The sequence below is a fragment of the Cupressus sempervirens genome, chromosome 3 (assembly GCF_028749045.1).
Source record: "Cupressus sempervirens isolate cs-2001-9-10 chromosome 3, ASM2874904v1, whole genome shotgun sequence".
Lineage (NCBI taxonomy): Eukaryota > Viridiplantae > Streptophyta > Pinopsida > Cupressales > Cupressaceae > Cupressus > Cupressus sempervirens.
The window spans coordinates 212,417,776-212,441,297 of NC_143120.1; positions in this window are offsets into that span (position 1 = coordinate 212,417,776).

Below are 23,522 nucleotides of genomic sequence, written 5' to 3' on the forward strand. Positions count from 1 at the left end.
ATTTTAGTTATGAAATAATTAGTAAATCATGATGAACCAACTATGTGGATACTATTCCATAAGTTATTTAATAATGTCAAGCATGTTAAATACTTGAAGGTCGACAATGTAGAGTTTTGTAAATACACAAGGTATAAGTTAAGATCTTTTCTTGCATAGTTAATGTGAAGTTGTGTGTGAGTTAGATGTGGAAGTTGTATAATATGTGAGCTACTATATGAGCCTTATATGATGCAAGTTCTAATGTATGATTAGAAGAAGTGTGAATTATAGTAGCAGGAAAGTATTGTATGTATATTGATTCCTGTAAAGATCTAAAATTGTATAATTGCATGTTAGTGTAGTGAGCTCTTCTTGCATTACATTATATCGATTTCCACAATTCCTATCAGGGTTGGAAAAACTCTAAATAGGGTTGGAATATCCTAAAAGGGATTCAAAGTCTCTTAATAGAGACTCATATGTACTAAATGTATTCATAGACTCCTAATAGGTTCCATCCTCTAACAAGGAATATAAATATTAGTACATCATCTAGTGGGTATCATCCCCACTAGGGTTTTCCATTGGCTAGGGTTTCCCTAGTTTTAGATTAATGTATATAAAAATAGGTTTTGAGGGAACCCAAAACTTCTTTACATCATAGACCCAAAAGATATTCAAAGAAAGCACAAACATCCTAAAGGGATCCAAACAAGAAGCATGCTGCAGCAAAAAAAACATTATATGTCTAGCAACACCAACAAAAAACTTGAAAAGAAACAAATAGGAGCTTCTTAACTAGCCAAGGGGACTAAGAATTCCATTTCACTCCCTTTTTGTGAGAGTTTAAATTCATATCAAATCGAGGAAGGGCCTTTTAAGATCATTTCCTAGTCACAGGTGTCCACCCCTCCTCAACCATCATAGTCTTAGACTGCCAATTTTGAGAATCCAAAATAGAGAGAAACTCATCTAGATTTTGACAAGGACCATCTCTCATCACTTCTTCCAGCATACTAGAACTAATACCAATAGTCTAAGTACAAATTCTAGCTGTAGCAATAGAGAGAAACTAATATTTTTGACAAGGACTATCTATCATCACTTCTTCGATTAGATTGGAACTAATAATAGTAGTCTAAAACTCATCCTTTTGACAAGGGCTATTTGTCCACACTTCTTCCATCAGATTGGAACTAATACCAATAGTCTAATTACCAATTCCAATAGTAGCAATAGAAAAACTAGAAGAAATATTACCAAAGCCAACAAATATACAATGACTAGCTCCAATAGTCGTAGCACAATGCATTTTACCTTGTCCAAAATTAGCAGTCTCAACACCAAAACCACTACAATTATCTCAACTAAAGTCTGCACCCAAAACACCAAATTTAAAACCTTGACTAGAAATAGTCTCAACCTCCTTTTGAAAGGTATTAAGACTACCAGTAGACAAAGGACCAACCCCATAAGAAACTTGGGCATCCATCTTGGAATCAAAAACATTCACCATCTCAGAAGGAATAATTTCCAATATAAAGGATGAAGCCCCCTACTCTACAGATCTAGAGACCTCATCCACCAGAATAGAAGATTTTACTACTAAATAATGCTATTCCAAGACACCCTTCCACCAAGAGGAGGGTCATTTATTTCTAGTTTTTCCAATCTCACACTTAGCAACCATATGTCTAGTATTGAAACATTTTTTACACCTAAAAGGGAGGCCCTCATAATCAAGCGACTAAGTCCAAAAGCCCTTTGAATAACTTAAAATAATCTTAGCTAGGAGACCCTTTGAAACATCAATATCCAATAGAATCCTAGCATAAGTAGAATGGAAATGCTCAAAACATTGGGAATAAACCATACAGAAATCCCCTAAAGCCTTGCCAATTTCCATAAAAATAAAATTCACCCAAAAATGAAGAGGAAGATTAGAAGCCTTACCTAAGTTAGGATTTTGAAAGACTCAGTTTGAGGGTTAAAATTTGGATGCCATGGTTTAACCATTAAAGTAAGGTGGTTCTCCCAATAAAAGACTTGATCACAGAGAATAGCTTTCCTATTCTTACGATTGACAAAAGAAACAATGAAGAAACCTTTGACCAAAGGGAAAATCTCAATAGTAGCCATAATATATGAATCCCAATACTTCAAAATCCAATTATGGAGCTCCAAGAGAGTGGGCCAAAAACCTTTAAAGCGACAAATAATAGAATCCTTGGACAAATCCCTAGAACATTCTTTAATTTCTAAAAGTGACTCATTCCCTAGATTAAGCAAAAATGGCTTATAGGTGGGGATCAAAGGAGATACAAAAGGTGTAGTAGCCTTTTCCAAACCCCTGCCCTTGCACAGGGACTTAGCATATGAAAACCATTTCTTAACATCTACTACACAGGCAGCCACCACATCATTCCCAAAAATGTTAGCATCAACATCAGCACCCTTTTAAGATTCAAAAGCCATAGAACCAAAACTAGTGCACAACATACCCTTACGAAACCTTGGCACCAGCACCAGCGTCACTACTAGAACTAGTGACCATCTCACCAATGCTAAGAATGCTAGCACCAACACAAGTATCATTGGCAGATTCTGAACTAGAATTGGCAACCACCACACCATTTCCAAAAGCCCTGGCACCATTTTTATCACTTCTGCAACTAGTGCCCTTGCCAGATTCAAAAGCCATCACACCACCAGAACTAGTTATGACCATACCACTACCAGATCCAACAATCACTACACCATTTCTAGAAGCCCTAGCACCATTTTTCCCACTTCTATAGATAGTGCCCTTGCTAGATTTAGAAGCCATCACACCACCAGAACTAGTAACGACCATACCATTGCCAGATCCAAATGTCACCTACGGTTTTGGTCATGGTTCCAAGGTTTCCCTAGTTAACAAATAATGGTGTTAACCTTTAATAGGGTTGGAGACCTCTAACAAAGCCACTCCTAACAGGGTATTAAATAGGGTTAACCTTTGTTAACAAGGTGTTATGAGTTAACTTTGTTAAGAGATTTAGGTCACTGATATAGTGGTTAGAGAGTAACAATTATATGACCTAATTTGTGATTCAACTATCTTTGTTAATTTCATATCTCAATTCTAGCTTGAATACTTGGTCCTTCTCGAAGAGATGAATCTTTGTATCTCCTCAAGATATTTTACTTATCCTTGTAATTCGCTTCCTCTTAGCATATTCTTCTTATCCACAATTATTCTCATGCTCTCAATCCTAAACTTGACCTTACACACACACACACACATAAACACACATATATACATATATGTATAGATATATGTACATATATGTATAGATATGTATAAATTTATATACGTATAGATATACATATATGTATATATATACATCTATGTATATGTATACATACATATATGTATGTATAGATATACATATATGTATGTATACATATAGATATATGTATATATATACCTCATTCATTGTCAAGTTGGCTTGAATACATCTTAGAATAATTAATATTCATCTCTTTAGTTAGCTAGAACCAACAAACAAATCCATTAAACTTAATATGCCAAAATAAGAAAATCATTTGTTAGCCAACCCTACTTGGTAGACACTAACCAAAATAGTTTTTCCTATGTTAACTAAGTGAGATTGGCTAACATTGGTTTCATGCCAAATTTACTTTGTCTCCTAAGTGAACTCAGTATATATAGTCTTCTATGAATTCTCTTTGGTAACTAAGCGAGCTCAGTTAACACTCATTACCTTCCAACTTTCCTTTTTCTCCTGAGTGAACTTTGTAGACACTGTCTTCTGAACTTGACAAACACAAGAATGCTCTATAGACACATGAAAATGTCTTCACCTCTTGAGTGATCTCAATAGACACTAACTAGTGGATGTATGACATTGCATGTAACATCAAAGACAATATACAATTGATCAATTGTTTTCAAGAATCTTTGTCTTTGGCATTGATGGAAACACAACATGTCATAATACAATGAAATTAAAAAGAAGAATAAAGGAAAATATCCTTAGCTTGATTCTGATTCTCATCCATGAGAACTCCATCTATTAGTGTGAACTCCCGTTGACTTCAATTTTCTCCCTCTTTCTTCAACATCTTCTTGTGATAGCAAAATCTCCCTCTTTGATATCAGACCAAGCCCTTCCTCGTCATAAACTATCCCTCATATCTTACTCATTACAAGTATGACATGTCAAACTCTCCCTCTTTGACATCTTATGCCAAAGACAATATTCAGTGAATATAAATGTACCTAATGTATAGATTCATATGCAATCTTCCCTAAACTACATCAACTGGACTGATCTTCAATATGTTTTTCTTGATGCATAACTAAATGTTGTTTTAGTGAGCTTCAGATAGGGGAATAACCCCTAACTTACCTCATAGATACAAAAATGCATCCTTAGGTAATGGATTTGTGAATATGACTACAATTTGTTCTTTAGTGTTCACATATTCCAATCTCACCTCTTTTTCTTGCACCAATTATCTTAGAAAGTGATATTTTATTATAATGTGTTTGGTCTTGGTGTGCATAATAGGATTCTTCGATATGTTAATTGCATTGGTGTTATCACAGAAAGCAACCATTGGATCCTCGATTTCCACCTTCATACCAGTCAACAATTGCTTGAACCAAACAATATGGGAACAATTAACTACTGCTACAACATACTCTACCTCTATTGTAGACTGAGAAATGGAGTTCTACTTCTTACTTAAGTCCAAGACACTAGTCTTTTACGAAAAAAGAATGCTCCATCATTGGTGCTCGTCCTATCATCAACACTTCCCGCCTAATCTACATCAGTGAAGGCTTTCAAATCTAAATTGTCTCCTTTCGTGTACCATAGTCCATAGTCTTCAATGCCCTTTAGATACCTCATGATTCTCTTTATAGCCATCATGTTATTTTCTTTAGGATTTGTTGAGAATATTGCAACCATACCAACTACAAGATCAATATCAGGCCTAGTATGTACAACATATTGAAGTTTACCAATCATTGATCTATATGTGGTCTAATCTACCTCCTTGGAATCATCATTTTAAGAAAGCCTATGTCTAGTAGACATAGGTGTTCCAACTAGTCTTGAATCCTCCATTCCAAAAAAATTTAGTATGTCCTTGATGTACTTAGATTGAGTAATGTAGATACCATCTTTCTTCTATTGAATCTGCAATCCAACAAAGAATTTTATTTCTCCAAACCTGGACATCTCAAATTCCTTACTCATTTCTTCTAAAAGGTCTTTGCACGTCATCATCTCTAGTAAATAGTATGTCATCCACAAAGATTTTTGCTAACAAAATCTTCTTGTCTGGTCCTTCTTTGATGTATAGGTTGTTGTTATCATTTGTCCTTTGAAAACCAATCTTCATTAAATAGTTATGAAGTCTTTTATACCAATCTCTCATAGCTTGCTTGAGACCATACAATGCTCTGTGTAGTTTACAAACCATATCCCTTTTGCTAGGATCTACAAATCCTTCAAGTTTCTCTATGTAGACTTCCTCTTCAAGAATTCCATTGAAGAATGCAGATTTCACATTCATCTGATAAACTTTAAATCCTTTATGTACAAAATAAGAAAGTAAAGTCCTAACACCTTCTAATCTTGCACCACGGGAAAAGTTTCACCATAATCAATACCTTCCTCTTGAGAATAACCTTTTCAAACTAACCTTGCTTTGTTTCTTGAAACTTCTCTATTTTCATTCAACTTGTTTCTGAATACCCATTTTGTGCCAATTACATTCTTATCATTGGGTCTAGGAAAAAGTGTCTAGGTCTTATTCATTTCTATTTGTTCTATCTCTTCATTCATTACTTCAATCTAGCTTTTATTATCCAAAGCATCTTTAATAGTTCTAGGCTCAAATTCAATAAGAAAACATGTACCATTCAATTTGTTTCTTGTCATTGTACCTTTTGATTTGTCTCCAATGTTCTGCTCGAGTGCATGGTACCTTATGACATATCTTGATCTTCTACATCATGCTCGGGTCCCTATATCTATGACTTAGGTCCATTAGATTCAACTTGCTCTAGTTGTAGCTCAGTAGCCTCTAACTATGACTGGGGTCCTTCAGATTGTGATTTAGGTTACACTGGCTACAACTCAAGTACTTTTGGAGATTTTGGGGACTTGAGAGGTGAATTTTGCTAACTTCCAATTGGATTAGGAAATATATCAAGCTAAAAATAAATAAACTTTTTTTGATCCTCAAGTTCTCTATTGCTCTCTTCTTCACTCTTTTCTACAAACTCATCAATCTTTACATGTGCCCTTTCTATGATTTTATGAGTAGATAGATTCAAACATGTATATGCTTTACTTTTGTTGGATTATACTAGGAATATACCTTCATCACTTTTGACATCAAATTTACCTTTCGTAGACTCCTTCAAGATGTAAAATTTGCTACCAATACCTTCAAGTAACTTACATTGAGTTTATAGCCATACCATAGTTCATAAGGTGTTTGATTTTAGTCTTTCTTCAATTGTACTTTATTCAAGGTATGCATTGCTATACTGATAGCTTCCTTCTAGTATTTGATTGCAACGTTATTTTCTATCATCAGGGTTCTTGCACAATCCATGATAGATATGTTCCTTCTTTTGCTATACCATTCTACTGAGATGTAGGAGAGGCTGATAATTGTATTTTGATTCTTCTTTTAATGCAAAATTCATTGAATTCATTTGAGATGAATTCACCTCCTCTATCTGACCTTAGACACTTCAGTTTCTTTCCTATTTCTTTCTCTACTCTAGCCAGATACCCTTGAATTTAATACGAGCTTCATATTTATATGTTAAATACATTTCAATCATCATTCTAGAGAAATCATCAAAAAATAAAATATAATTCTTATCTCCACTATAGATCTCTATTCCAATAGGTCCACAAAGGTCTGTATGAACTAGCTCCAAGACTTCTTCAGAATGATAACTCTTTCTTTTGAAACTTTTCTTTCCCATCTTTCCAATTTTTGCATAGGCCCATATCAAGTTTCCTCAAACTAGGAATTCATCTTACTCTTTTGTTTTTGCTTATCTTGATTAGGTTATCAAAGTTCACATGACACAATCTCTTATGCCATAACCAACTTTCTTCTACTTGATCAATGAAACATGAATTTTCACTAAGATCTAGGTAGAATGAGATATCCTTTTTTTAGTTACCAAACCCAACTAGATTTCCTTTCCCATCTAGCAACTTGGCCTTCCCATTCATGAATTCTACCTTGAATCCAATGTTATTCAATTGTGCCACACTCATTGGATTATTCTTTAGTCCTTCAAACTAATATGCATCATCACATCAAGTTCATTGGTTAGTGAGATAAAACCTTTTCCCTTTATGCAATATGGTTCATTGTTTCCAAATGTTCAAATCTTGTTTTCTCACTAGTCATATGATATGATCAACCATTATTGTTAGTGTAAATAATTAATTATTATTATTACACTTTACTTAAGTTTACTTAGGTTAAATGCATTATTTTATTATTTATCATATAGACACCTAGAAGTATGCAAAGTTAGATGAGTTGTCTTGTTGACAACATAGGAGTTTGCATAATCATCTGAGTTGTCATGTAGACAACATAGTTGTTCACACTCTAATTAAGCACATGGTGTCTACAACATTTCTTTATGAGATACAACTTCGTATTATTATCCTCTCATCATTGCACTAACTTATGTGCTCAATGGAGGGTAATCCACTCTTCGTGGACATGTGCTTAGTTGTGAGGCTTATCACTTTGCTAACTCCTAGTCAGTCTAGAGGCCTTTAAATATAGGCACTTCTAGTGTGTAAACACATGATATTCTCATTATTTTTATTCTAATCATCCATTATTGGTCCATATTGTGCTAGTGTTTGAGCTTCTTGATCTTGGTGTTATTTTTCCCTAAGCAAAATCCTTACATGGTATTAGAGCTAAGGGAGCTTCTCTTCACATAGCCATTGGAAACCATTTTTGCTTCTCCTCTTGGAGGACCATGATTCAGATCTAAATTATTTATAGTTATTGGGAGCATCTAGAGCTAAAGTAGACCTCACCATTGCATCTGGAGGATCGATTCAGTAAATTTTGACTATAAATTTTCCTACCCCATGCCATAGTCAAATCCATGGCAAAAAAAATTTGCAAACTAGAACCCGAAGGCCCAATTTTGAAAATTGGTATGATCTCTTTAGATTTGTACAAATAATTTTTTAGATCTGAATATTTTTGCATCTCTGCATTTTTTCTTTTCGAATTTTTATTTTATTTCTAAAATTCTACAAAAAAAATGGGCCTTTTAGGCCAATAGGAGAGATTTTTTGTAGGACAAGATTGGAGCTTGTTAGTGCAAATTAGATATTGGCATCATCTTTAGAAGGTTAAAAAAACCCCAAATCAAGTTTTGTTTCATCAAAATTGGACATCTAAGTTGAAATCTAGAGTCAATTGATTTTTGGAGGTGTGATAGTGGCAATTTAGGAAAAATAATTACAGAGGTGATTTTCAAACAACGATATCTCCCTCATACAAACTCCTTGTTCCAAGCAATTTTTTTTTTTGGGGTAGAATTTCATGATCTACACATTGGTGTAGGATGTTTGACATCTTTGTTCTTGAATTTTTCTACAAATCGTAAATCCTAATTTTTTTTAACTTCAAAGGCTTAGTTCAAGCTCATCTGGACACATATTTAGGTTCCATTTTTTTTGAAAGTGCATAATTTTTTGTCTACATTCTAGATTTGTAATCACATTATAGGCTTTTGTGTACAAAAATACCACTTTCAAAAATAGGTCCTTTTTTGCATTGTATTGCTTTGATCAAACTTCAAAATTATTGTATATTTGAGCTACATTGATACGTATCAGATTTGAAGTCCAAGAGGAGGTTGTAAATAGAAAAATCAAAAGTCCACTTTTGTCCATTTTTACACATGGCCTATTGTAAATGCACTACATATAAAGTGCCTAAAGCATTCATTTTGGGGGGGGTGGTTGTTCTTTTATTGAGTGAAAAGAGGGGTGCATGTCTTGTGTTCTTGTGTCTCCTTGATATTGTGCTCTTTCCTTTGCATTATGGTTTCTTTCTCTAAGTTAACACCACATAATTATGCTACTCTCAAAGAAAATATAATGGAACCATTGGTTGAAAAAAGTTTACTGGTTTATGTAACTGGTGCAACAAAGAAACATGATCATGATGAAGAGTCTTGTAAAGTAGACTGGGCATCAAAACAAGAAATGGCCTTAGGAACCTTGTTAAAGAATATCTCATATCTTGTCAAATATCACATTAGGAACCTTAAAAATTGAATAGAAGCTTGGGATAAACTTGAAGCATTGTATAGGATAGTAGATGAAGCTATGGCCTACACCATTGAGGACAATCTTCTCAAATTGGATCCAAAGAATTTCGACACCATCAAAGATTATCTTACCTAAGTAGACATGTATATAGCACAACTTAAGGATTGTGGTGAACCCATCAAGGATGGAAAGCTGATCAAACATGTGATGACTCATCTTTCTCCTAAATATGCATCTTTCATTTCAAGTTATAATACTCACAAGTTAACAATGGGCAGTGCCTTCACTAAGCCTTCATTTGAGTCATTTTTGGGAATGTTGGTCTTAGAACATGAAAAGTTAGTGAGTATGGAAATTCTCCAGTCTTCCAAGACTAAAGCCTTGGTAGCTAATCAAGGGAATCCAGGTGGTAAAAATTCCAAGAAGAAGAAAAAATAGTGGAAAGCTAAGTCACAAGATGATACACGACAATCTTCTTCTATCGCCTTGCATCAATCTTCCTCCACACAACAATCTTCTTCACAACAAGGCAAGTCTTTTTCCAAAAATAATAAGGGGAACAACTTCAACAAATGGAGAATAAAACTTGTGCCTGTTGTAAGAAGAATGGTCATGATGAAAATGAGTATAAGAAAATTGATGAGTTGCTAAACTTAATGAAAACATAAAATTGATGTACCAAATGCCTATAAGGATAAGGGATCATCAACCACTTCAAAAGGTAAGGTACAAACTTTGATAGCAAGTACAAATAATTCTAAGGTATGGATTCTTGATTTAGGAGCTACACATCATATGGGTGCCTCAAGGGAGCATTATTCCTCTTTGAAACCATCACATGTACCTAACATCTATCTGGGAAATGACACTCAAGTGGAAGTTGAAGGAAAAGGAAATGTTGAGTTGGACAATGGAGTCTTCAAGGATGCTCTTCATGTTCCCAACCTTAGCACCAACCTTATTTCAATCTACCAAATAACTCACTATGGATGTGGCAACAAAGAGGAATTCCTTCCTGATTTGGTTGTGGTGAAAAATCTAAAGGATGATTCTATGGTGGCAACTAGAAAGGCTAATCATGAGACAAGACTATATTCTTTTCCTCATTTTGTGCCTAAGTCCACTTCCCTTGCCTTGTTGACCCACTCAAATTCACAAAGTAAACTATGGCATGAGACATTTGGACATCTTAATTACTACTACCTTCAACAACTTAACAACAAGGATATGGTCATAGGTCTACCTCATGTCAAGTATTCAGAGGGTGTATGTATAGGTTGTGAAGCAGGCAAGCATCCCGAAGAAAAGTTTGACAAGAGGAAGTCTTGGAGAGCTACTATTGTTCTTGAATTGGTTCATAGTGATGTAGCTAGCCCATTTGTAGTACCATCATTTGGAAAGGCTCTCTACGTTCTCACCTTCATTGATGACTTTCACACTACACTTGGGTCTTCTTTCTTCCTCATAAGAATGAAGTGTTTGATAATTTTATCACCTTCAAAGCTCAAGTTGAGAAGTAATCAAGAAAATTCATCAAGATTCTATGAATAGATAATGGAAGGGAATATGTGAACTCAAGGCTTATAGACTTTTGTACTCATGAGGGTATTGATCTTCAACATTCAGTTGCATACACTCCAACACAAAATGGTGTTGCTAAATAGAAGAATAGAACCCTTAAGGAATAGCCACTTATATGCTACAACATAAGTCTCTAGATTAATTTTTTTGGGCAAAAGCTATGTGTTGTGTCAATTACATCCAAAACAGAAGTCCTCATAAGGCCTTAGATGGAATTACACCTTTTGAGGTTTGGTGTAGTAGAAAACTAAGTGTAACACACTTTAAAAAATTTTGTTGTCCAACATGGGCAAGGATGCCTCACAAAGACGGAAGGCATTGGAACCTCAAATAAAATCTTGTGTATTTGTTGGATATCCTAACCACATTAAGGCATAAAAACTCATGGATCCAGAGACACATGAAATATTTTTTAAGATAAATGTTCATTTTGAAGAAACTTGTCTAAGTTTGGCTTCTTCAACTCCTCCCTCATCCTTCATGGAAAGTGATGATAGTGATGACAGTGGCTTGCAAGATGATATTCCTTCAACTTTGACTTGCAAAACACCACCTTCACAGGGTCCACAAATAGTTGAGGATATTCCTTCTTCTTCTTCCACTAGACCTTGTTGGGCACAACAAACACATGATTTAGCAGGTTCATTGGTGGGGAATTTTTCAGATACTAGGAGGACAAGGTCACAACACAAATTATTTCCACATGCTTATATTGCCATTGCTTATGATCCATAGTCATTTAAGGAAGCATCAAGGGTTCTTTAATGGGACAAGGCCATACAGGAAGAATACAACTCTTTAATGAAAAACAACACTTTGGACTTAGTTCCTCTTCTTAAGGGAAGAAAGTTGGTTCAGTGTAAGTGGATTATCAGACCAAGTTTGCAGTGGATGGAAGTGTGGATAAACATAAGCCTAGACTTGTTGCCAAATATTTCTCATAGGTTCTTTTCATTGACTATATTGAGACCTTTTCACTAGTAGCTAAGATGAACTCCATTCATTTCACACTAGCTATTGTTGTAGCTCATGGTTGGGTTGTTCATTAGATGGATGTGAAAATTGCATTCTTGAATTGTGATCTTCTTGAAGAGATTTATATGGAGCAGCTACAAGGTTTCATTCAAGATACTACTTTGGTTTGCAAGTTGAAAAAGTCTATCGATGATGTCAAGCAAGCTCCTCAGGCTTGGTATGCCAAGATGGATTCCTTTCTTCTCTCAGAAGGATTCACTAGGTGTCATTTAGATTTGACTCTCTACATTCTTCAAAGGGATGACTCACACTTGATACTCGTGCTTTATGTAGATGACTTGATCATTACATGAAGTACTTCATCCATCATTTTTAGTTTCAAGACTTCTTTGCAGGACAAATTTTCTATGACAAATTTGGGTTTACTTCATTATTTCCTTGGTATTAAGATCACACAGTCTTTAGTTGGGATCACACTTTCACAACCCAAGTATGCTCTTGATTTACTTTCTCAATTTTGTATTAGTTATTGTAAGCCTACTCCTACTCCCTTTCTTTCAAGTGTTAAGTTAGAGGCCAAGTGTTCCACTCCACTTGTTGATGCTATATTGTATAGACGGTTGGGAGTCTCATCTACTTGACACATACACACCCTAACATAGCTTTTGTAGTTGGCATGGTTTCTCACTTCATGCAAGAGCCACATGAGCTTCATTTGAAGGCCGCCAAATGCATCTTGCACTACATACAAGGTACACATACACATGGGATACACTATGCAGCAAGTACTAGAATTCTGTTGGTTGGTTATATAGACTCAAAATATGTAGGGGCTCTTAACTCTCATAAGTCTACTTTAGATTACATGTTTCATCTTGGTTTTGGCCCAATTTGTTGACAAAGTAAGAAGCAAAACACTATTGCTCTTTCTTCAACTAAGGTTGAGTATCAAGGAGCTATCACTATGGCTACAGAAGCTATTTGGTTATAGCATATTCTAAAGGATTTTGGATTTGACATACCTAAACCCACAATCATTCACTGTAATAATCAAAGTGCTATTGCGATCTCAAAACATCCAATTCAACATCAGTAGACAAAACATATTAAGGTTCATATGCACTACATTAGAGAGTTGATACATGAGGAGGTTGTTGCATTATAGTATTATCCTATAGCAGAGCAAGTTGTAGATATCTTCACCAAACCCTTCATTGAGGTCAAGTATCTTCATTTTTGAGATCTCTTGGGGGTGCAAGATATTTCACTAGGGGTGTTACATGACTCTTCTCTTCTTTTTTGTACTTATATCTCTTTTTGGGGGAGGGTTTTTCCCATGAGCTTTTCCCTCTTTCACCATTTTCAAAGAGATTACATTGCATTATATGTAGAGCATTGCATTTGTACATGGGTACCTAACATGGCCTAGTAGCCGAGACGCATCATGCATTTTCATCCTAGCTTTTGTGAGCTTAAGTGAATTCTCATAAGTTGCACTTAAGGGGGGTGTTAGTGTAAATAATTAATTATTATTACACTTTACTTAAGTTTACTTAGGTTAAATGCATTATTTTATTATTTATCATATAGACATGCATTTTCATCCTAGCTTTTGTGAGCTTAAGTGAATTCTCATAAGTTGCACTTAAAGGGGGTGTTGGTGTAAATAATTAATTATTATTACACTTTACTTAAGTTTACTTAGGTTAAATGCATTATTTTATTATTTATCATATAGACACCTAGAAGTATGCATAGTCAGACAAGTTGTCTTGTTGACAATAGAGGAGTTTCCATAATCATCTGAGTTGTCATGTAGACAACACATTTGTTTGCACTCTAATTAAGCACATGGTGTCTACAACATCTCTTTATGAGATACACCTCAGTATTCTTATCCTCTCATCATCGCACTAACTCATGTGCTCAATGAAAGATAATCCATTCTTGGTGGACATGTGCTTAGTTGTGAGGCTTATCACTTTGCTAACTCCTTTTAGTGTAGAGGCCTTTATATATTGGCACTTCTAGTGTGTACACACATATGATATTATCATTATTGTTATTCTGATCATCCATTATTGGTTCATATTGTGCTAGTGTTTGAGCTTCTTGATCTTGGTGTTATTTTTCCCTAAGGTAAATTCTTACAACTATCAATAATCCATGTATCATTTTTGCTAACATGAGAGATAAGTTTCATTTTATCTTTTTCATCATCAAATTCATCTTTTACAATGATATAGACCATTTTATCATCATCACTAGTATCTAAATCTTTAGCCATGAAACAAAACTTCTTACCTTATTCTTTATAGTCCTTGATGTTCTTGAAATCCTTCTTGCCTTTGTACTTTTTGTTCTAATTATCATCATTATCTTCTCTGTTTGGATACCTTACACTAATGTGGCCAACCTCTTCACAAGAAAAACATATTAAAGGAACTTTACCTTTGTACTTCCATTTTCCTTTGGGATACTTTCTTCCAAGCAGTGCTTTAATGGCTTCAAGATCATTGTCAGAACTATCTTCCTCTTCTTCACTTTTAGATTGTTTTCCTTTAGACTTTGTAGCTTTTTTCTTGAGTGATAACTTGGCTTCAAATGAAGACTCAAGATTTATAGAACTAGGAACATAATTATCATAGTTATCTAGATCAAATGTTGTCAATCTTCCTACTAGAGCATCCAAAGTTATTGTGTTATTTGGATCACATCTCATCTCTTGAATAATAGTCACTCTGATTGCATAGATAGGAAGAAAGGTTCTGAATAGCTTGCTTACCACTATCATGTCCTCAATTTTCCCCCTAGAGGCTTTGATTGCAATAAAATTAGCTTTGATTCTCTCAACATATTTTGCATTATTTTCATCCTCTCTCATCTTCATCCAATCAAACTAACCTCTCAAGCTTTCTGCCTTGACTCTTTTCACATTATCATCACCTCCATAGATATCCTTCAATTTGTTCCACATGCCATGAGTAGTATCACATTCTTTGACCTCATCAAGTTTAGCATATTTAAGAGCTGATGCAATGTCAATCATCATAATGTTATGATTTTTCTTTTCAACAATTTCCTCTACAATCAGTGTTCTAGTAGGAGCCTTGTAAGAATTGTCTAGATATGTCAAACCTAAATCGTTGATGTTTTCCAAGTGCAACTTCATAAGTTCCTTCCATTCCTTGAAGTTATCTCTATTTATCTTGGGAATCTCTCTTCTATAAGACATCATGATCTTTAGCTTAGGTCCTTGAAACCTTCTCTACAAGCACCAAAAGCTCTGATACCAACTGTTGGAAATATAAGAGGACTAACTAAGAGGGGAGGGGGTGAATCAAATACTACAAAAATAAATCCTAGATCTCTTAGATGTCAAAATAAATCAAAACATATACTTCATTGTTGTGACTCGACAAACATAGAAGTACTCAATTAACACTGACAATATGTTGTAACTCAGAAAGCACCAAAATAACAACTATAGCTTGGAAAATACTTAATATGCAAATATTAAGATGTTATGTGTGATTAACCTTAATTAACTTAGTTTCATACACATGAAATAAATAAACATGAACACAAATGACACCAAGATTTAATGTGAAAACCCAATTTAGGAAAAATCATCAATTGCAGCTAGTTATTGTTTTTCACTCTTCTAAAGTGAGCTCTATTAGGAGCCGAGCTTATTAAAGGTTACAAAAAAAACTGTTAGGTGTGACCCTATTATAGGATTTAATCATCTTGTTAGGAGTGGCCTTGTTATAGGTCTTCAAGACACTTCAAGTAGAAATGCCACTTTGTTAGGGGATTTACAAATAGTTGTTAAGCCAACTTTGCTAAGAGATTTAGTTCACTACTACAATGGTTAGAGAGTAACAAGGATATGACCTTATTTCTAGTGCAACTATCTTGCTGATTTTAGGTCTCAATTCTGGCTTGAATCCTTGATCCTTCTTGATTAGATGAATCTTTGCAGCTCCTCAAGGATATTCTACTTATCCTTGCAATTCGCTTCCTCTTGGCATCTTTTTCTTTTCCACACGTATTCTCACACTTTCAATCCTCAACTTAACCTTATATATATGAATATGTGTATCTATCTATCTATCTATCTATCATATTCATTGTCAAGTCATCTAGAATACATCTTAGAATAATTAATATTCATCTCCTCAGTCAGCCAGAACCAATTAAAAAATCCATTAAACTTAATATGCCAAAACAAGAAAAACCTTTGTTAGTTGACCTTGCTCAGTAGACACTAACCAAAATAAATTTTCCTATGTTAACCAAGTGAGCTCGATTAACACTAGTTTCACGCCAACTTTACTTTGTCTCTTGGGTGAACTCAGTAGACCCTATCTTCTATGAATTCTCTTTGGTAACCGAGTGAGTTTGGTTATCACTCATTACCTTCCAACTTTCCTTTTTCTCCCCAGTGAACTCAGTAGACACTATCTTTTGAACTTGGAAAACAATGGAATGCTCTGTAGACACAGGAAACTATATTCATCTCCCAAATGAGCTTAGATGACATGAATGGTAGATGTATGACATTTTGTGTAACATCAAAGACAATATACAATTGATTAATTAATATTTAGTACTTAAATACATGTGTGTCATTTCATGCTTAAGACATATATGTACATGTATATGTGCAATTTATGTTTAGGATGTATATGTTCATTATATGTTTAAGATTTATTGAACATGTTTAGAATGTATATGTTCATTTCATGTATACATGTTCATTTCATATTTAGGACTTATATTTGTACATATATTCATTTTGTGTAATTTACGACTTATATGTGTACATGTGCATGTTCATTTCATATAACTTAGGGCTTATCTAGTGTAAATGTACATGTTTATTTCATGTATAGGACTTATATACATGTGTATATGTATTCATTTATTATTTAGGGTTGAAGTATATGTGTACATGTTCAGTTTATGTGACTTAGGACTTATATGTGTATGTATATATGTTTATTTTATGTAACTTAGGACTTATATGTGTTTTTATGTATGTTCATTTATTGTTTAGGACTTATATACATGAGTATATGTATTAATTTAATATTTAGGACAAGTATATATGTACATATTTATTTCATGTTTAGGATATATGTGTATATGCATGTTCATTTCATGTTTAGGACTTATATGTATATGCATGAACTCATTTAATGTTTAGGACTTATAACTTACATGCATGAACTCAATAATCATTCACTATATAATGTTTAATTATCTAAAATTGAATCAATCATGTGTCTAATCATTTTCATCATGCACTACAATGTTGAATCATCTAAATTGAACCAATCATGTGCATCTAATCATAAACTTGAAACATACATATATCACATGTCTAATCACAAACCATATAATGCTTAATCTACACTTGAATCAATTGAATGGACCTAATCATAAGCTAAACCAATCATGTGTGTAATCATATACTAGAAACATATATCACATGTGTAATCATAAACTAGAAACATATGTCTCATGGACCATAAGCTAGAAATATATATAACTTGTCCAATCATACATCAAATCATATAAAGATGTTAAGTATCATAAATGAACCATAAACACTTACACAGAGATCAATACATATATAAATATTAGATCATAAATGTATATGTCTCAAGAAGATATATGGTAAAGTAAGTATGTGGATGTCCTAAAATAGAGAGTCATCTAGATGCATATGAACAAAGTGACCCTCTAATTGAGACTCATGAGCATCATGTGTGTGTGGAGTATCAATTGAACCCTACAAATTAAAGTACAAAAATTTGTTAGAAATACATGTATATATAGGAACTCATTTAATATATATGTACAAATTTAAATGCATTGATGCAAGTGCACGTGTCTAGTATTGAATTAACTTAAAAGTCTATTTAAAAATCACCTGAGAAATAGTAGGTGTCACATCCATTGTATCGGTACCGCCACAAGTAGTAGGTGTTGCATCAATAACATCTCTCCTCCCACCATAATCAAAGCCCACACAGGAAAAAGTGTGCCTGGCTACTTGTGCCTACAAAAATATAATTCATTTGCAAATATTAGCTAATGAATATAAATCAAGTGTATAGAAATTTGTTATTGTAAAAAGGAAATTTTAAAAGAGGTACCTAGGTCTGAGGAGAAAGAGGGTCATCACTGACATGTACTAAGATGTTATCAGTAGAAAATCCATCTTCAATCATCTTCATCCTTAGTAATAATGAGGAGTAAAAGGGAGTAAAAAATTGAGATGAAAGTGGTGTAGAGTCAGTAGGTCGAAGTAACATGTTCATGTATGATCCTATCTCAATGGGAACATGAATCTAACTTAGATCTTGTAACTATCGATCAAGCATGTCAAGTTCATTAGTAGTAGTAGAAACACCTAGACCAAGCCCTAGTATTCCCTCAAGTGGAGCTACAGTAGACTATTGTGCATCTGACTAATGATTTTAGTGTTGTACAAAGTGTTGAGCGCTAGACTATTGAGTGTCAGAATGTTGTGTAGAGTGCTTAGCCAAAGTCATGTAGAGAGTGTTGTGTACTCCAATGTGTGTTACCTAATGGCATGTCATGTGTTGCTCAAAATATAGACCTATGTGAAAGTGTAATCACCTCTACAACATCATGTAAATGTATCCTTTGTGCATCTGCAATGTTTGAATATGCATGTCAACGATCATCTAGAAGATACAAGGCCATCTCCATATGTCTATGCTCTTCAATGAGGCCATGTATATCTCCTTGGGTAGGAAGAGTATAATTCTATAGACATAATCAATGACTGGTGCAATACTTGATGATGTCTATGAAGATGATCTATGATGATTGGGTCTACTCATAATGTTTCTACCTAGAGTGTCAGATGTCATGTTCATGGTTGCAAGTGTAATGTGCCCTATTTGGTCAATTGATTCCCTTTGAGAAGCAATAACAACTCTATCTACATTAGGGGCCACCACTGATATCACTATTGGGGTCCTCTAATGCACCAATTTATGATGACCAAGAACAACACAACCAACATAACGGTATATGATCATAAACTTTATCATTTCCTTGACCATAATATCCTCGAAGATCTAAATAGTTGATGCAGTACCCTAAACAGATCTCTGTATATAATGGATAACCAAAATATAATGGAATTTGGTGGTTATTGGGATAATGACCATGTGCTACTAGGAATTGAGGGTAAATCATTCAATCAATTTGTGGCACAATATATTTAGTAACCTCATATCACTTGACCTAGGTCTTCCCCTCATAAAATGGGAAAACCTCTCATTTGCTAGTCTCCTTAGAAACAAAGCTCTGAACCTTCTCTAAGGACATATCACTTGAGACCTTTGATGTAAGATCAAAAAAAATCTATCTATAGGTTGTGGTACAAATAGAGTCTGTGATCTAAGTCAATTAATAAGATCATGAAGACTACTCAAAATCTACTGACAAATATATTTGTATAGATGATCCATATATCTCTCAATCAATGATCTAAATCTAGAAATATTTGAGGTGGGAAAGTGGATATACTCATCAAATTAGGAGTGTGAGGGTGGGAAAGAGGTACATCAACATGTGGCCCCTGTCCATGTCTCTAACCCTCTCCCTATCCCTGATCTTGAGGCTAAGGTTGTCCATGATCCTCTCCTTGATCCAAAGGCTTCCCATGAAATTGGGGTACATGATCGCTATCCTAGGATGCCATCTACAGGTAACAGGTGTGAATGAAATGTTAACTTAATATTAAGTGTCTGTGTGTGTGTGTGTGTGTGTGTGTGTGTGTGTGTGTGTGTGTGTGTGTGTGTAATTACAAGAACATGTATTTGATGAAGACTGATATGTGAACTATTAGGTCCTATTAGTAATCTAAGGTCTTAAGGGGTCATAATAAACTCCATTAGTAATATACATTCATAAGGGATCATATTAGGTCCTATTAGTCATCTTAGGTCCTATTAGTCATAAAATGTTGTATTTTTCAACTAAATTAAATGCATACATCTAAAAATGAATATTAAATTTTATATCTAAATATCTAAAACAAATGTATACAAATTAAATAAATATGAGAGGAGAGAGATGAGAGAGAGTGAGGGGAGACAAAGAGGAGAGAGTGAATGAGAGAGAGTGAGAGGAAAGGGAAAGCTTGAGGAGAGAGAGAGAAGAGAGTGATGAAAGAGAAAAATTAAGGGGATATGATTTTTTAAAGTTATTTCAAGACATCTTAGGTTTTTGTTTTTTGTTCATTTGGAGTTTTAAATATATTTTTTTTCTAGATCTACCTAGTCCTATTTTGTTTGTTGTTTTCTATTTACTAGCATTTTAATTTTCTAAACCTATTAATTTTTCCATTATAACTATTGTTGTGTACAAAACTATCTAACACAATACAAAAAACTCATTTATGTACATAAAACTAAAATACAACATGTAAACATAAAACTAATTAACATATACTAAAAAATAATTAAATACCCATAAAAAATAATTAAATATTCATTAAAAACAAAAACTTTGATTAAAAACAACTAAACATTCATTAAAAACACAAAAAATGAAGAGAATGTAAATACCTAGTATGTTGAATGTTGGAAGGAGGTTGAAAATAGTAGTTTGGAATGATGATGCAAGCCACAACATCATGAAATTTTCTCTAAGCCATTCCACCAAATCACCACAGTAATTATGAGACAAAAAAGGTGAAACAACATTTATAAAGCATTTTTCAGTGGCAAAATAAGGGCTTTGAGCGAAGCCCTATGCCTCAGGTGTACCAAGATTTTTTGAGTGAAGCTCCTAGCCTCATGGCTTTGAACGAAGCCCTAGGGGGGCTTCATTTGAATCCTTAGCTTCAAATAAACCCTTAAAATTTTGGATTCCCAAATTTCATCTAATTTGTTTGTGATGAAAAGTGGGAACCATTACTATGGCCTCACCCTCTTCTTTATTGTGTCAACCACTTATTTGAAGAATACACCCTTCTTCTAGTTCTATTTTGATATCCTCTTTATTCAATCCTACAAAAAATAAAACATTTGACTTCAATATCTTTTCAAATAATGAAAATTTACAAGAAAAACAAAACTAATGATGAGAAAAATTATTTATATATATATTTCAAAAAGATCTAACTTGAAAATGTGAGTGTCGTGGGTTTTCATCCAATTGATATGTGTACCTAGTTCTGAGCCCATCGTGATGGTGTAGTTTATTTGGAATTTTGATGCTATTTAGTTTCTAGTTTATGTAGTCAAAGTAAGATGTTCTAATTTGCACTGGAGGAGACATATCTTGAAACATTCTATTTTCCATATTCTACTCTAGGCACATCCCATTCATTTTTTGTCTTTTTGCATTCTAGTGGATATCTTGGTTTTTTCATGTTTGGAGATCGATTTTGTTTCTTCAAATTATTTTTCATTGGTTATACTATCTATTTTATAATCCTTATGTCTCTTTTGATCTTTGTTGACATCTTATTGTAGTATTTTTGCAAACACACTGAGATAAAGTGCCACTTTATTGCATTTCAAGATCTTGCACATCTTTGTGTTTTGTTGTACTCACACTACATTATAAAGTTCCTTGGGGGGTTTCATGTTAGCTATATTCACCATCTTCCTTTGTCAAGTGAGTGTTCCTTCCATGATTTTAGCCTCATGATGTGTCAATGACACATGCCATTATAAGTGTTTGTACTTCTTTTGAACTATCAATGTTCCTAGTTCTTCTTTTTGTAGGAGATATTGCATTTCGTTTCAGTGTTAGTGTCTTAACTCTCAAAATTATAGGGGTTTTATGTTGGGTCTATTTCTTTCTTGGTTCGATAAAGTGAGATATTTTTGTAGTATTTGATCGTATGTACTAGGTGATTGTAGTGGTTGGATGCCTATGCATTTCGATGAGATGGATCATTTACCATATAGACATTCCTTCATTCCTATTTTTGAAGGCCATGAAGATACCTTCCATCTTCGATTGATCAGCTCTTTAGACTTAATCTTCTCTACCTGGTCATGTTCTATAGTGGAGATTTTTTAGATCAATAGTTTGGTAGTGTTTGCAGCTTCATGCTTCAGTGGTGTTCTTCATTATCATCTTTTGTTCCTATCCTTTGGGATATTCCCTAGTTTGGAGGCTTCTTTGGTCCTTCACTAGTTCTTTTCAGCATGATTTCCATCTCTTTTTGGAGTAGGGTTTTCCCAAGTGTTTTTCTCTATTTCTTCTCTTTTCAGAGATTTGGTTGTGCTTGGGTACCTCATCAGGCCTTGTTGTTAGGACCCAATTCTTCTTTTGGTAGTAGTTTCTAGATTTTTAGCTACTCCCTAAGTTTATCTTAAGGAGGGGTGTTAGAGTAATTAAGTATTTTTTTATTAATTAAATCATATTGATTTAATTATTAAGTCACTTATTATCTCTATTTTACTTAAGATAAAATTTAGGCATATAATAATTAATTCTTTTATTAATTATTATCATGCAACCTAAGTTTTACCTATTAGGGTTTTGATCTCCTTTTATAAGGATTGATCTCTTCATAATTTATTCATTCACTTTTGATTATAGCATTATTTTTTCCTCATCAAGAATGTCTCATCTATGGATCTGAGAATTCTAGCCTCCATAACTTTTGCTCCTCTCTTTCTATGATAGGTGTTTTCATGCAGCTGATTCTTGGGAGTTGTAGAGTTGATCTTTCATCAACTTCAACATATAGTCCCTTCAATAAAATTAAGTACCAAATAAAATTCATAATCACTTTACTCAAAAAATTTCATTCACTATTCTATTATGACTAACTAACAATAATAAAACTTAGTTATTACCAACCATAAACTTAGTTGTTATCAAGTTGTAGTAAAATGAAAATATCATGAAAAATAGCATGCAACATAACAAAATTTACACATTTGACACCAATATTTTAACATGGAAACCTTTTGAAGTGAAAAAACACATGGGACCAACAACCCAAAAAAAATCACTCTTCTAAAATGAGCTATGTTAGGATCCAACCTTGCTAAAGGTTACAAAAACATTGTTAATGTGACCTTGTTAGAGGATTTCAACCAAATTATCATCTAGACATGATCACTCCTTGATCTTGTCTAAAGAGTGGCCTACTCTAAAGGAATTTAAAACACCATTGATCAATGTTACCATATAGGATTTTGCAAACTTGTTAGGTATACTTGGTCTATGATATTTTTTACTACAATGATTAGAAAGCAACAATGTAAAAATAATATGTTTAGGTATAGCACTACCTTGCTTGTTTAGATCTCCTTTCTGATATTTTCTTTGGTTGATCTTTGTCTTTTGATCTCCTTTGCCTATTCTCTTGAATGGTTGATTGACTCCTTTCTTCCAACTCTTCTCGATTCAGCTTAACTATCTCCTTTCATCTCCTTTAATAGTTCGCATTAATATAAACTTAATCAACATCCAACCAACAACACAATCAACAATATCAAAAACCTAAAAATTGTCTCATCTCCTCCTTAAATAGTTATTTATGTGCTTCAAAATTCTTCCATTTATTATCTCTTAATCACAATCGACATAGAAAATAGA